This window comes from Glycine max, chromosome 9 (assembly GCF_000004515.6).
Source record: "Glycine max cultivar Williams 82 chromosome 9, Glycine_max_v4.0, whole genome shotgun sequence".
NCBI lineage: Eukaryota > Viridiplantae > Streptophyta > Magnoliopsida > Fabales > Fabaceae > Glycine > Glycine max.
Window position 1 is genome coordinate 35,175,660 of NC_038245.2, and position 10,838 is coordinate 35,186,497.

A 10,838-nucleotide genomic window follows, 5' to 3' on the forward strand; every position below is an offset into this window, starting at 1 on the left:
CACTTATTCCTGATATAATGAAGTCAATGGTCAAACCAAGAAACTTTCTGCTTACTCTGAAGAAGCACAATGCCAATAGTTGTACGACCATCAAACAAATATACAAAGCAAGAAGTGCATACCGTTCTTCCATAAGAGGAAATGATACCAAAATGCAACATCTAATAAAGCTTCTTGAACGAGATCAGTATATTCATTGGCACAGATTAAAGGATGAAGACGTGGTTCGTGATATCTTTTGGTGTCACCCTAATGCAGTGAAGTTAGTCAACACATGTAATTTGATGTTTTTGATAGATAGTACCTACAAAACAAATAGGTACAGACTCTCACTGCTTGATTTTATTGGGATGACACCAATTGGAATGACATTCTCTTCCGGTTTTGCATATCTGGAGGGTGAATGTCTTAATAATGTGGTTTGGGCTTTAGAATGCTTCCAAGGTATATTTTTAAGACGTGATACACTCCCTAGAGTTATTGTGACTAACAGAGACCAAGCCTTTATGAATGCAGTGAAAACTGTATTCCTTGAGTGTACAAATTTGTTGTGCAGCTTTCACATAAACAAGAATGTGAAGGCCAAATGTAAATCATTAATTGGTCAAAGAAATGCTTGAGAGTATGTCATGGATGTCTGGGGAACTCTAGTTGATTGTCCTTCGGAGCAGCATTTTGATGAGTGGCTGAAGAAGTTTGAAATGGTTTGTTCACCTTGGCCAATGTTTGTTGACTATGTCAAGGATACATGGATAATCCCACACAAGGAAAAATTTGTTACCGCACGGACGAATAAGGTGATGCACTTAGGTAACACAACAACAAACAGGTATGAAATTGTTCAATTATTTCTATTAATGTTGATGAATTGATGGAACTTTATTGTTGTATATGTTTATTGTTATTTGTGTATCTGAAATGTAGGGTTGAATCTACTCACTGGGCTTTAAAAAGAGTGTTACAAAATAGCCTTGGAGACTTATGCAGTGTCTGAGATGCCATGAACAACATGATGACGTTACAACACACGAAAATTAGAGCATCATTTGAAACAAGTACACATATCATTGGACATGTCTTCAAAAAAACCTTATACAAGAGGCTTCTTGGAATGGTTTCAAGGTATGCCTTAAATCAGATTGTTGCTGAATTTGAGCGTGTTCACTATGCTAGCAAGAATCCTTCCAGTTGTGGTTGTGTGATGAGAACCACTCATGGTCTTCCTTGTGCTTGTGAGCTATCCAAATATGTTGTTGGTTGCATCCCACTGGATTCAATCCATATGTTCTGGAGGAGACTCAGTTTTTCAGACCAAGGGTTATCTAAGGCCGAAGTGAGCATCAAGGAAGAAATGGAAACAATATCCAAAAGATTTGAAGAACTTGATGTTTGTGGTAAGTTTACTCTGAAGACTAAACTTCGAGAAATTGCATACCCTGATCAAAATTCGATGTGTCCTCCTCCAGCAAAGGTTAACACAAAAGGTGCACCGAAGAAACCGATGAACAGAAACCCAAGGTCAACAAACCGCGATCCATCTTATAGGGAGTATGTAGATGCTTTTGATTCTATGCAAAATAGCAATTCGTCAGTGAGGCGTAGTGCATCATCTTCTGAGCAGCCTAATCCGAGAATGGTCATGCCTATGTTGGATCAATTTCAGCCATTTATCCACAACTTCATTCATAACATTGTTGATGTCAAAGCTGATGGAAACTGTGGATATCGGTCGATTGTTGGTTTATTAGGTATAGGTGAAGACTCATGGTCGTTGGTAAGCACCCATCTGCTTAAAGAACTTGAGAAATTCTCATATGAGTATATGAAGCTCTTTGGTGGCAAGGAGAGATTTGAGGAATTAAGGATGTCACTACTTGTTGATGGATTAACCAAGGTATGTAATTTATGTTTTTGATTTTTAAGACTTAACTTTAAAATTAAGTTTGACGTGTATATTTGTTTCATTCAGGTGACAACGGATAAGTGGATGGATATAACTGACATGGGATATGTCATTTCATCAAGGTATAATGTAATCCTTGTATCCTTGTCTCAACAAAAAAGCATGAGGTTCTTTCCTCTTAGAAGTCATCCGCCACCAGATTCTTCAGTGTATTGCATAATTTGTATCGGTCACGTGTATGACAATCATTTTGTTTGGGTACATTCTAGATATAAATTGTTTTTTTTATTTATGCAATGAGTTTTGTACAATTGAGTTAATATTTTTTTGCATGTACAACAGGTTTATTTAAAAGACCGTTGTCCTTTACCGCCTGCAGCATTGTTATGGTCTACCAATTGTCATCCTCAGGTGAAGCAGTGAGCAACTCCATATATTAGTAGAATGCAACATTACAAAAGCTTCATGATGTTCAAAAGAGACTATGTTGACATAAATGATGATTGAACATGTACCTTTTAATCACTGATCATTTTGAATTTGAATCTCACATTAGAGTTATGTGTCTTTGTAAATTTGCTATGTTAACAAAAAAATTATTACTTAATTCTTGCATTAAGAAAAAAAGTAATTGGTGCAACTAAAATAAAGTACGCATGTATGATAAATCATTGTCTGAGTTGACAATACATTGTGAAATGCATGCGTGTTAACATAAAGCGTGACAGGACAGTGTAAGGCTTGACTACACATTCATGTCTGATGCAAGATAAAGTGTGTCATGTCATTGGTGTAGTTGACAACACAGACAGAAACCATGTGCACGCGTATGTATTTATTTTAAAAAATTGAAGCAATGATACTGAAACTCATCTATATATATGACACAGTCGAACACTGTAAAAAATCACACATTCTATCCTAACCCAACTCTTAGAACAAAGTATGACATTCTTAGGAGAAACAAGCAGTCAAACAATTGTGAACTCGACATTAAGTTTTATTTTTCCAAATGGATCCATTGTTCACAACGACAGTGGTGTTTATTTTGAAACTTCGACTCCAGTACCCATTCGAGTACCTAATGGTTGTGATTTTCAAATGTTAAAAACCAGAATACACAATACCCTTTAGCTAACCAACAAACAATATTTGGATGAAATTTACTACCGGTAGCCATTCACAGATACAGGTAACCATGTTCGCTTTCAATGTATGCAACTGAAAAATGATGATGATGTTAACACAATGTTAATGTGCAATCATCAATTTTCATGTGTTGGTCTGATTGAGTTATTATGCACCATTGGTAGAACACCAGATGGTATATTAAACTTACTTGAAGTCACTATGACCCCTACGCATGATGCCCTGCTATATTACAATGGGAGGTGGAACATGCCACGCCAAAATGAGTTAGTTGATTACTCGTTCACAGGAAAAAATCCCAAAAAGTTTGTTATTCCTTCTGGATGTACCATGGATGAACTGAAGGATTTGATCAAGCAAGTTGCACCTCATAGGATTCCCCCTTATGGTATTCATGAAACACAAACGGTAAGACGATTGTTTTTTCGACAACCAAGTCACCATGAGTATTCAGATAAAATTATCAAATTCGAAATAATTGAACTGAAGACCAACGATGACGTGCTGAAAGTGTTAGTGCAGTCTAACTACTGGAAAAAAATTTGGGCCAATAAAAATTTTAGTTGTTTTTAGTAAACATGTAATGGAAATGGAAGACGACTTGTCCTTGTCACAAAATTAGCATGACTTAGTTGTAGTATTTGATGCAATTTTTATTTCTTTCCACTATGTTCAAGTTAATGTAATGTTTGAATTCGTGTCCATTATCGTATGATGATTATTTTATGTTCAATAGAAATGGAAAACTACTTTTGTCGGTGTTTCAAATTAATTTTAAATATAAAATAAATGAAGAACTAAAAAAAGGAAAAATGAGAACTAATTTTAAATAATAAAAATAAAGTGAAGAACGAAAATGGAAAAAAATAAAACTAAAAATACTAATGAAAAATTTAAAAATATAAAAATTATGGAACTAAATATTTAATTATAAAAAATGTGATTTATTATAATTTTATAAAATTATTTGAATTATTATGGTATGATGACATAGAATCAATATTTGAGGACCATGACCAATCAAAAAATTATTTACGAACTACAATCAATTTGAAAAATTTTAAACACTCAAAAGTTAGTTAATTGTTATTTTTGATATTATTTAATTTATGCAAATAGATTCAAATTATTAATTTTATTTTATGTCTCTTTTGTTTATGTAATTAAAATATAACATGTGATTAAAAAAGTATTATCCTAATGGTTGTTTGCTTCAATTTTAAATGACATTCATACTATTTCAATGAATTTCGAATGAATTTGGAATCAAATAATTTAAAAATAACATTTAGACATTAACACTTATATTGTAAACAAAATTAACTTTAAATATACAAAATGTTTAGTCAAAAAGAAAGATGTTTTCAACTACAAGAAAAGTATATACATCGTATGATAATCTCAAATGTGTAAAGAAACTATGGCTGATTTGTGCGCCGCCTACATCAAGACCTCACATACACAATGCGGTCTTCTGTGACACCCCTGGCAATCCTGAGGCATTGTTCGATGACCTCATGTGTCAATGTGCCTGGCGTCCACATCAGACGTGGCAGGTGTTGATGCTACTGCTAGCTCCAGGACCTGAGGGATATGTGGCTTTGGCACTTGAGGAATATGAGGGATATGTCTGGGCTGCGTAGCAGGTGCATCTCGCAGAGGATCTGATGTCTATGTCGTGGTCATGAATGAATGTGAAATGACGAAGAACCAATCGATGTAGTCGCCCGCACACTGACCTGACATAACACACATCTCACCTGCTAGCGCAAGATGGTTTGAGTAGTGCATCCACCTGTCGTTTATCTCATCAAATGACACCCATGAATCGACAGGCGGGGTAGAAATACTCTGGACATATCCAAACTGGCGCATGACCCTCTCTGGTCTGTATCTTATAGCAATGGGCCCCCAGCGGAGCTGACCGAAAAAGCATGAAATCAAATCAAACTCCCGGACCTGTCAGTGCTCCCCATATGGCATCCAGCAGACATCGGGAATCCTCAATCGATCCAGGCACTTCCTGTACGTCTCTGTGGATATGCTTTTCATCGTATTCTTCATAGCAATCCACCAGCATGCACATGGTGAAGCCTCGTCGTATTCCGGATCAGTATTGCATTCCGCAACTGAAGGAAAATGCTCATATATCCAACACTACAGAGGTTACATGAAAATCATACAAAATTCAAATAAATGTTTAAAATACCCTAATTAAAACATTGTTGTAATTAACTTATCAAAAACATGTTAATTACCTATAACAAGGTGATGTAACCAGCAACATGTTGGCCGGTGCTGATGCAAGCATCATTCAGGTGATCGTAGATAGGCACCAAGGCAGTAGCTCCCCATGTATACCTCCCAGACTGACTAAGGTCACGCAGAGCATCCAAGAACACAACATGAACATAGGTTGCACTCTTGTTAGCAAAAAGAGTGCAACCCAGAAGATGAAGAAGATACGCACGAGCTGCAGCTGTCCAATGTCTAGCCTGACATCTACGTTATACATATCTCGTAGCCAAGATATGCTTACGTACGGTCCATGACAATGTCCTGTCTCGGTCCTGGCTACCTCTGGTGAGACTAGTAGTAAGTCGACTAACATCAGCACCACCTCGTCCACGTGCAGAGGTTGGAAGGTATGGAACTCGCCAATGATGGGCAAATGAAGAAGAGATGCCACGTCGTCCAGCATGATGGTAACCTCCCCCACAGGAAGATGGAAACTGCTCGTCTCCCAGTGCCACCTCTCCACAAAAGAGGATATAAGTCCCCGATCGCCGGTGTTTACTGAACACGCGATCAAAGGACTTAGTCATGTCCCAGCAACTAGCCCTTCAATGGCAGGGGCAGGCCTGCCTAATTTTTGCATCTTCCTCCCGTGGGAGGACAACTTCAACTCAGGACGTTCCTGAATTGAAGTATAAAGGAATAGACAATTCATTAACATAATATTTTTAAGGAATATAAATTTCATTTCAATAATAACACATACTTAACAAATAACTTTAATTGAAAATTATAAATACCTATCTCGTCCATACGTTGGTTGCAACATGCTCAGCATACTCGGTAAGCACGAATGGATTGATCGGTCCACCAGGAAATCCCTCAGGCTCATCTGTAGCAGCCTTTGCACCGGTGTCTGCACCAATGTCTGCACTAGTGTCCTGTATGTGAGCATCTACCATTGGCTCATCGGCAAATACCGCAGGCTCAGCCCCAGGTACCACAGGAGAGTCTGCAGGTACCACTGGCTCATCATCGGCAACAGTGATCGATACCCGCTTCCTGCTTGTCGATGCAGTAGGCCTTCGCCACTAGGGAGCACCATCAGAATCATCACGATCCCCTCTACCCAGACCTCTATCGACAACCCTACCTAAGGCACGGTCTAAGCCTCTAGTCCTAACCATGATCTGCAAATGTCTACCCCAAATTCCATCACTAAACAACACAAATTCATCACAATATTAACTTGTTCAAACAAAACAAAATTGAAGGTGGAATTAGTTCTTCATGGGAAGGCACTCAAGAATATGTCAAGTTGAAGTTGAAGGTGGAAATTGTGATAGCTTCTAAAGTTCTTCATTGGAAGGAACTAAAGAATATGAGAAGCAAGTTGTCAAAGTTCTAAAGTTCTTCATTGGAAGGCCTTGTACGCATAGGTGGAAGTGCCTTTTATTATCTACCTGTACATTTTCTCTAGTCTGTCCTAGAAACCTTAAGTTTTCATTACTTGGCACGTTGTGCAGCATTGCTGCTAATTAAGCACCACCATCACTACCTTATAAGGGGGGGGGGGGTAATATAAACCTATTTGGGTGTAGGTGTTAGTCCTGGGAATGTCCCAGCTTAAAACCTCAAACAACAATTTTTAGGTATCTACAATCACAATTGTGGATACATTTGCTACATTTGTCTGCAATTTTCCACAATACCAATAATTACAACAAAATCTCGAACAGCAACCACAGTTTAAAACCTTGCTTTTTATTGCGAAAACTTTGCACCATTGTTCTTAGTTTCAAAGGAATTCATATAAACCATTGTTAATTGATTGCATCCAATTAGTTCCTTTTAGTCTACCTAATTGATCAATGAAATGGAATTGTGAACACATATCACTAGTTAGACTAAACCATCAAAGGAGATTTTTTTTTTTTTGGAAATTCAGTTTGAACATTTGATGGGAGAGGATTTTGGGAGGAGGGTTCTGAACACATATCACCAGTTCCACTTGTTACACCAATAGATACAACCAAGACTAGTTATAAGGTTTTGAATTCTAATTGGGTGACATTGAAGGCTGAAAATGAGAATCCCTCTAAGTGGCCTTCGTTGATTTATTTCAACAATAGAAGAAATAATAAATTGATTATGAGGAAAAAGCTACACAAAACTGAGTATTTTCATTGTCTAAGGTAATGGGTATATACAATGTAAAACACATGTAAAATCGAAGAGAATGTCTTTCACAATAAATAGGTCTACCATAAGTTCCTTAAGAGAGGACATGTGTTCCAATCATTATTTAACCAGATTGTAGGCATGTTATTCATGCATGGGAAATGAAGTTCCACTGTGAAAAGAATGTACAACATATGAGATTGATCAAATATCAAAGATGTGCAGTAAAATAGAAGGCAACGGGTTCACTCAAAGCTCAGGGAAATAACATTATATTAAAGATGAAAAGGACTCCGCTACAAATAGAATGAGGGACTTAATCCCTTGCAACTTCAAGTAAAGAGGAAACAATATTTGGAGAAAAAAAACATAGAAAAGGCGCCACATGGAATATTGTATCAATTACAAACAAAACAACTAAAACAAGCCTAAAAACCAAACCAAATAGCATTTTCCAAATTCAACCGTACTCTACTTCAGCCTAAAAGCCTCAAAACTAACCCTAAACACTAATAAAAACCATTTTTCATAAGTTATACATTTCTTAAAATTAAAATAAACATTTACGGATCAACTTGATCCGCTAGCTTCTCACGGATCAAGTTGATCCACAACCTTCCTACGGATCAAGTTGATCCGCAAAGAAGCTAACGGATCAACTTGTTCCGTAAGAAGGTTGCGGATCAAGTTGATCCGTGAAGAAACCTGATTTAAAATGAGTGGAAATTTGGGGAGAATATATGCTTTTCTGGATTGTTGCAATATTGGATTTGTGTCCACCATTACAAAATGGATGTGTTTGAAATTTGGTGCATGCATATGATGTCTACACGGCATATTTATGAAATAGTGGATTTGTTTGAAATACTACTAATCAGAATGCTTTTGAAAAAATATGGAATTGGTGGAATCAAAAAAGGATTTTAATTCCACTACTTTGTATTGTATTGTCTTTCAACAAATTGAAGAATCTCTAAGGCCACGATAACCAACTTTTCATGCGGCAAGTGTTGGACAAATGACCTCAGTTATCTTAAGAAGGGGTGAATTAATTTCCCATTAATAAACTTTTAACCCCCTTCTAAATGATAGGCTCAGAATGCAGAAATAGAAGTAACAATCAATTTAATAATGTTCTTTAAACATGCAAGACAAAATTGAATGCAATAATATAAATGAGATAAGGGAAGAGAGAAATGCAAACTCGATTTATACTGGTTCGGTCACTTTCCGTGCCTACGTCCAGTCCTCAAGCAACCTACTTGAGATTTTCCACTCTCTTTGTAAAAATCCTTTTACAAAGTCAAGTCTGAAACACAGGGACAACCCATCCCTTGTGTTCAGGAATCCTTACAACTTAAGAGACCCCCGTTCCCTTAATCAATATCTTTGAAGAAGAAGAAGAAGAAGAATTCTCTCTTTAAGAGAAGAATATTACAATTGAAGTTCCATGAACTCTTAATAGATTTGCAAGTGTTTGCCCAAGAGTTGTTGAAAGAGCATTTGGCAATGAAGTTCTCTTGGAAAATCTCTCTCTTGCTTTTTGAAATCAGACACACATATATATAGGCCCTTCGTGCCTTTTCAAAATGGTTTGAAGAGATGTGTCTTTTCAAAAAGCCTTTTCTGAATTTTTTTTTCACTGGTAATCGATTACAGGTTTCTAGTAATCGATTACACAGTTATATTTTAAAGAGTCATGACTTTTGAATTTGAATTTCAAGAGTTCCATTGCTGGTAATCAATTACAGTTTCAAAATTCAAATTTGAAACCCTTTTTAACAGCTATTTTTCAAACTTGTCTTATGGTAATCGATTACACTGCCTAGTAATCGATTACCAGAGCCTTGCATGTCTTGGAAACACTTTTTTTTTAGGCAAGGCTTGATCTTAAAGAAATCTTGAAGCAATGCTTTGTTTGTTGAAGCAATCTTGTATTAATCTTGAAGCAATGCTTATCCTTTGAAGCAACCTTGTTTGATTCTTCTTTGGCATCATCAAAATCATGTATACATACATTCACATTCTCCCCCTTTTTTATGATGACAATCATTATCAAGTGATTTCTTTTCGACATCATCAAAACATGCATGATTCACAGCAAGATAAGCAAAAAAATTAAAGACAACATCAATCCATATATGAAATGGAAATAGGAAGAGCAAAATGATACTGCAAAGCTAGCTATTAATTTCTAGTGTATTAGACAACCTCTCCTCTCATGATGCTTCCCACTTTTGTGTTTATTCAAGACACAAGTAGGATACTATACTTATATCTTAATTTCTAATTCATCACTCAAACAAATTTAGAAGCAATTAGTTAATTTTATTTGGATACTATCGAAGTTACATTGATCTGAATAAAACTAAACCTAAATCATCTAAGTCTTAAGTTCAAATTTTGTAGACAAAAACATATAATTGAGAGAAAAAAATCTTATTATCAACAATTAGTCAAAAAATTTAGTAGAAATTTATTATTGATAAATCTGTTAAATATTTTATAACATCATCAAAAAAAAAGTTTATTAAAATTGACAAAGCATAACATTCCAAGCCTTAAAATACTTCGTTCTGCATGTTATGATTCAACTTGATCCGTAAGTTCAACACCTATTGCAGATCAAGTTGATCCGTAAGTTCAACACCTACTGCGGATCATCTATTCCAATTGCGAATCAACTACGTCTCTATAGCGGATGACCTAAATCCTTAAGCGGATCAACTACATACCTACAAACTGCACTACACAAGCAAAAATGGAAGCAGAACGACACAAGAAAAGGGACATTAGGCTTACCTCGATGAAGAACGGACGAACGGAAGCTCGCGGAAGAACGGAAGAAGAAGAGGCACTCGAAGTAGGGACGAAGAGGCAACTTGCGGAATAAGAACAACCACCTCGCGGATGAAGCAGGGAGGCTCACGGAAGACACAGGCACAGCTCACAGAAGAAGAAGAGGCAGCTTGCGGGAAAGCGCGGAAGAAGGAGAGGAAGAAGGAAAATGGCAGAATAAGAAAAGACTGGTGCACAATTTATTTATTTTTTAAATACAAAGGGGGTATTTTTTACTTTTCGCATTAAGTGTTGGGTACACCAGCAATAATGCTGGGTGAACCTAGCATCAGCCTTTTCATAGATCCTGCACCTCTTCCTTACGTTTTGGGCCTAGCTCACTTTTGCAAAACCTAAAATAAAATAGAAACGTTGTTTACACCACCTTCTTCATACATGCACCCATTTTCCATTTTGGGCCTAGCTCACTTTTGCAAAACCTGAAATAAAATAAAAAGGTTATTCACTCTCTGTCTTTAATACATGCACCCATTAAACCTGAAATAAGATAGGAACCCTATTTACACCACTT